This window comes from Lepisma saccharinum, chromosome 17 (genome assembly GCF_977018435.1).
Source record: "Lepisma saccharinum chromosome 17, izLepSacc3.1, whole genome shotgun sequence".
NCBI lineage: Eukaryota > Metazoa > Arthropoda > Insecta > Zygentoma > Lepismatidae > Lepisma > Lepisma saccharinum.
The window spans coordinates 61,317,599-61,324,144 of NC_139245.1; positions in this window are offsets into that span (position 1 = coordinate 61,317,599).

Genomic DNA, 6,546 nt, shown 5'->3' on the forward strand with positions numbered 1-6,546 from the left:
ATCGAAAGTTACGAATTGCAATCTTTCCCTCCCAACCGTCGCACGTTCGCCAATCTCAACGAGGCGAACAGAGAGATCGAATACGACGTTGACGTAGGCGATGGGTTCATTCATCCTCACAGAGCGGACCTCTACCTTCAATTCGACGTGGTGAAGAAAGAAAGCGAAGACACGTTTCCCGCAGCAGCAAACTTGATACTCGTAGACAACTTCGTGCCTCACCTGTTCTCGCAGGTGGAGGTGAGGAAACACAACACCGTCATCGACAGAATAGACTATCCAGGCATCACGTCGACGGCAGTGGGAACTTTGAAATTATCCAAAACAGACGCAGCATACTATCAAGCGGGAGGATTCGAAGCCGGGACCAAAATATCGACGAGAAGTCACACAGTGCTTTTTCCCATGCGTCTGCTTCCAGGATTCTTCTCGGACTACAAGGAGATCATGTGGAAGGGAGGACTAAGAGTCACGTTTCGAAGAGCGGCCAACGACAACAACGCACTGATGCGATACGCTACTTTGGGTCCGGACGGCACCACGCCGATAGCCAACACTTTACCCGAAGCAGCGAAATGCGTCATCCGGAGCATGGAATTGAGAATGCCGGTGGTGGAATACGAAACGAACTACGCCCTCAAGTACAAAGCGAAGATCTTGAAAAGTCCGCAGGTACCGATTCACTTTCACGGTTACCAGTGCGTGCAAAAGATGGCGTCGGGAAGTCACATGGAATTCGACGTGACGACGCAGTTCAACAACATACAGTTCGACATGCCAGATTTCGTCGTAGTGCTCTTTCAGACCGGGAGGGACAAGAATCAGGAAAAAGATTCCAGCAAGTTCGACGACTGCAAGATCAAGAACGTTTATCTGAAGAATGGACGCAACGAAGTGTTCCCGCGCGAGAATTACAATCTTGACGTGACCAAAAACGATTACCTCAAACTTTACGAAGCGTTTTCGGCTTACAAACGCGTGACCGAGGGAAGCGTGGACATGTACTACACGCCTAGCGAATTCAAAGCACGGAGACCCATGACCGTCATCAACACATCTAAGAGAAAGCAGGTGGTGGTCAACGATCGAACCAACATCAAGGTCGTCTGCGAGTTCCACGATGCCTTGCCCGAGGATACCCTATGCAGTGTCATCCTGATTGCAGAGAAGTCCTTCGCCTACGACGTGAAGAACGAGAGGGTCACAGAGCAGTTTTAACAAGTTTTTTAACATCTTTTCTTGCACAATAAGTAATTTTCTGCACTAGCACAATCAGTTACAATGGCACAATACGAATTTCACTAGTTCAGATCAGTTACAAATGTCAATTTCATTAGCTATCAGCTACAATATCTTTTTGCACTATAGCACGAGACAATCAGAAAATTTGCACAAAAAAATTTGTTGTTGTTTTTACACGTGAAAATTAACAATAAAATTTCTTTTTTATCGTTTCAGATGCTGTCGAAACATCAAAAACATATACACACACACTAGAAAATAAGCATGCAACTTTATTTGTAACACACACACATACATTCTCCATCTTCATCAAGAAAATATTATAATAAACATATTTTTATCTATCTCATAATAAAACTCTATATCCAAAAAATATCACAACATCAAATAACACTAGAGTCGTTAGTACACGTTGCATGCATTACGGAGGTCCTCTGTAGGGTTTCATGGAAGTTTGGGGGAAAAAAAAAAACACGTGAAACTCTACAGAGGTGCGGTAATCTATAACCGCAGCCATTAGAAAACTTTTACATTTTTGGTTGGGCACCACGCACCCTGGCGAGGTTATAGGGGCCAGGCATCCTAAAAAACAACAATTATTATTTGTTTGTTTGTTTGTGTTACAATACATAAGCGCGCACGTATGTGTGTGGCACATCGTTCCCTCCCCGAGAGAGAGGTTTACGTAGGTCGCAATATATAAACATTTTGGTCCCGGACTTGGAAAATTACGGGTGAATGGGTTCGGGGAGGGGTTGCTGTGGATAGTTTGGTCCGTGATGAAAATGTTACATTGGGCGACGAAACACAATTGCTCCACAGAGGCATACGCACGCGCGCACGTATGTGTGTGGCACATCGTTCCCTCCCCGAGAGAGAGGTTTACGTAGGTCGCAATATATAAACATTTGGTCCCGGACTTGGAAAATTACAATAAGGTGCACTCATTTTTCAAAAATAAGAAGATGAGAAGATGAGAAGAGAGGTTTACGTAGGTCGCAATATATAAACATTTGGTCCCGGACTTGGAAAATTACGATAAAATACACTCATCTTTCAAAAATAAGAGAATAAGAGAATAAGAAAATGAGAAGATGAGAGCGCGCGCGTGTGTATATGCCACATCTTTCCCCCCCCCCCGAGAGAAAAGTTTACGAAGATCACTATATATAAACATTTGGCCCCCTTGATTCCAGCACTCCAACTTCATCTCTAATGTTGACGACAATGTTCTAAAGGTAGAGAGAATAAAAAAATAAGAGAATGAGAGGATGAGAAAATAAAAGGATAAAAAAAGAGGTTTACGAAGATCACGATCTACAAACATTTGGTCCTTAAAAAATGAGAAGATGAGAAGATGAGAAAATGAGAAAATGAGAAGATGAGAAGAGGAGAGGAGGAGAAGAGGAGAGCTCCTCTTTCACTCATCACTGCCTTTTTGCACCCGTGAAACGTCGTTAGCGTAATAAATGAGGCGCGAAACGGGGAGAGAAAGTGGGTTTTTGAGGTTTTTGAGGTCGTTTGGTCAAGAAATCAAAGTTGTTGTGGGAGTCACATATTGACACTACTAACATCCAAGTTAAGAGGAGGGAAGAGTTGAGAATACCCCAAGGTCACTCGCTCCACAGGCTGCCATGTGAAAGGAATGCACCAGTTTTCCTATTTCCCCCTGGGCTGGTGGCTGCAAGGAGCATACAAGGGAGAGATACTGAGATTACCATGACAGGTTAAGGGGATTGGAGTAAGCCTCTTTCTTTTTCCTCCTCTGTGCAATGAACCTGTAGTTGATACCTCTGGCATGTGATTTGGAATTTTGAAAACTGTGAAACCAAATGTTCTTTCCTTGAAATGGTCCAATATGAAAACGTATGCTGGTTAATGTAAGTTGTAGTACTGTTATTTAAAGATTTTTTGGCTTCGGAATTCTGTTTGATTAACTAGGAAGAATTTTATTCCTGTTATGAAACTAATATTCTTTGTATTAAAATCACTAAATGGAACTTTGATTGGTCTTAGGGGCCCAAAATGCAATTCGTGGCTGGACCGGTAACGGTCGCATATCGCGAGAAATAAGTCATTTTTGGGATGGTTATATCTTCGTTATTTGTTGACAGTCACCGTATAAACTTTTTTTGGTTGTGTTCCTTGATGTTTATTCTTTGTATTAAAATCATTAAATTGAACTTTGATTGGTCTTAGGCGCCGAAAATGCAATTCGTGGCTGGACCGGTAACGGTCGCATATCTCGAGAAATAAGTCATTTTTGGGATGGTTATATCTTCGTTATTTGTGGACATTCACCGTATAAACTTTTTTTGGTTGTGTTCCTTGATGTTTATTCTTTGTATTAAAATCATTAAATTGAACTTTGATTGGTCTTAGGCGCCGAAAATGCAATTCGTGGCTGGACCGGTAACGGTCGCATATCGCGAGAAATAAGTCATTTTTGGGATGGTTATATCATAGAATAGTTAGGTAATAGAAGTGGAAGCTACATTTAAACCTCGCTGCGCTTTGAAATTGCATTTCCATCGGTGGCCAGTAGATGGCGCGGCCGTCTTCTTTTGCTGTTTCCAGCACAAATTGGGGGGAGAGCTCTTTCGGTGACAGTCACGTGGTTTTCAAACGTCCTTATTGGTCAGATCTCTTGTATCCCAGCAAGGCTGTTACCAATGGCAAGGGCTTTCTTTTTCGCTGGTTCCCTTCCAAGCACCGCTGTTAGGGGTGGGGTGAAGAGATGGGATGGGTGATGCGTTTACGCCACCGCAAAGTTCTTCGGAATCTTTTACTCGAAAGTAAGGTTGCCTTTCCTATGCAATTAACAGGTTCTTTGAGTGTTTATTTGAAGGCGAAATTGGGAATGTAAAATGTAGGCATTTTCAACTCGCGCCTGAATTTTCAAATTCAGTTCTCAAAAAAACTTTTTTAAAAAAATATTTCAACTTCGCTTGTGGCAATTTCCACACTTTTGAAATAACGAGTACAGTGTGTGGGCCTCCCCGATGGCGTGTCGACCTCCGTGGCGAAGTGGTTAGCAGAGCGCGCTACAACGCCAGGGGTTCTGGGTTCTAGTCCCGGGTAAGGCATTGGTATTTGTGTTCGTCCAGTTGATAAGAAACAAAGAAAATGTAAGAATTGAAAAGTGTAAAAGTGAGAAAATGAGTGAATGGTGGGGGATACCTCCGTGTAGGGGGTATTTCCTTTAAAAATAAAAAAAATGGTGCAGTGGTAGCGTCGTCGCCTTGTAATCAAGGGGTTCCGGGTTCGATACCCGGTGGAGCTACAAGTGGTTCGGATCCCACTTTAAACTGTAGGTCTAGTCCCGATTGGCCTGAGCAAAAAGAAAAAAATAATAACTCATAACTGAAGTACAAACTGGGGGCGGCGAATTCCATGCACCGGCGCAACAATCATTTCTTGACTGCAACAATCTTTACTCGACCTCGCCGCACAAGAAATGAAAATGAACTGAATAACGTGAAATTCAAATAATTTTTGTTTCACTTTGCTCGAAATAAAATCGTTTCTTTAAGATAGGGTGACCATTCGTCTCGTTTTGACCGGGAGAGTCCCGTTTCATAGGCGTGTCCCAGTTGTCCCGTCGATATTATACAAGAAACACTATTTGTCCCGTTTTTTAAAAGTCTAGGAATTAGCTTGAAAACCAAGTCTAAATTTGAGAGATTCTTAAAAAGAATGACTTTCTGTGTCTTGGCGGAAATTCAAATGTCAAATCCCGCGTTTTGTGTTAGATATTAATATGTGATGCAACTTTTTCGGGGAGCTTTATTAACGGTTAGTAAAGAATAAAGTTGTTCTCAAGAAGATTGGTCCTTCTGCAAAATACTTCTGGCATAGTAGTCATACCGAGATTATAAAAATTAATAGCTCTTGACAACGAGAGATCATATTTTACATAGACATTGTTCATGATGTATCATTTATGTGATCCATACTATAATAAATAATAAAAAAGGTAAAGTGCTCCCCTGTGCTTTGCACCACGCCATGAAGGCGTATCTCGGCCGAAGCTTGGAGTGATGTGATCAGCACCACGCCCCTGGCCGCATTTACCTCCCAGAGTTTCCTCCAGGTATCCACTTTCTACAACACTGGGCGAGCGCCGGAGCCGCATAAACAGGTGGAAAAAGTCCCGGTTCTCTCAGCCGGGGATCGAACCCGGGCCCCTCGCATGGTAGTCAGACGCCATACCGACTTTTTTATATATAAAATAAAGAAATACCCCTATTCGGTGGTATCCCCCGTCATTCACACACATTTTCTCAACATTCGTACATATCAGTTTTTCTCTATATTCTCGGTTTTCTAAATTTACGGACAACCCAAACATCCAAGTCCTAGCCGGGATTCGAACCCGGGACCACTATGCTAACCACTCCTCCACGGAGGCCGACCACCGACTGAGCTACAGCGGTTACTATAAATAATAATAATAATACGTTAATGACAATAATTTTATAGCTAATTAGGCCTAACCAATTTTTCAGGAGGGAGTAAAGTGACCTTTGGGTCAAAATATTATGGTCACCCTACTGTAAGAGCAACATCAAATCGTACTTGACCATGTTTTTATGTTTAAATAAGATATACTATTGATGAAATCCTACGAGCAATATTTGTATTTTCCTCAACCACTACAAATTTTTAATTCACCATGCTCCAAAAAACTTGTAAAATTATTGCTTTTTTATTTTGTTATTATTTTTTTTTATTTTTTTTTGACAATTGTCAATTCAACCTGTATGTGGAGTGAGTTGACGATATGTTCGGGGTTAGTTGACAATACTTGTAATTCTACCTTTGAAATGGTTTGGAATATTTTATTTCAAACAATATACTGCCTTAAAATTACAGATTACAAAAATGTGATTTAATGAACAGCATATTATGTAACATAAATGTTCCAAACTAGGGTGCGGAATCCCGGGGGGACGGGGGGAATTCCTCCCACCAACGATCTTGTCTTGAAATCCCCCCCCCCTCCCTCCACAAAATTCTTCCAAGGGGGAAAGAGTTTTTGTTTTAACAACAAATATAAACAATTAATTTGAGATTCGAATATACATGACTGGAAAAATATCGAGAACATACAAAAAGAACGGACAACAAAGAGCCTCACCTCTAAGGACACTAAACCCAGCAATCCCCAGAACACAGAAATTAGACCGACTTGTTACTTCTTCTCCATTTCTCATCATCTTTCGTTAGCAACCACGAAGTACATAGATATCTTAATAAAACACGTAATGGCATTTATATGTGAATTTTATACATGAAACTATT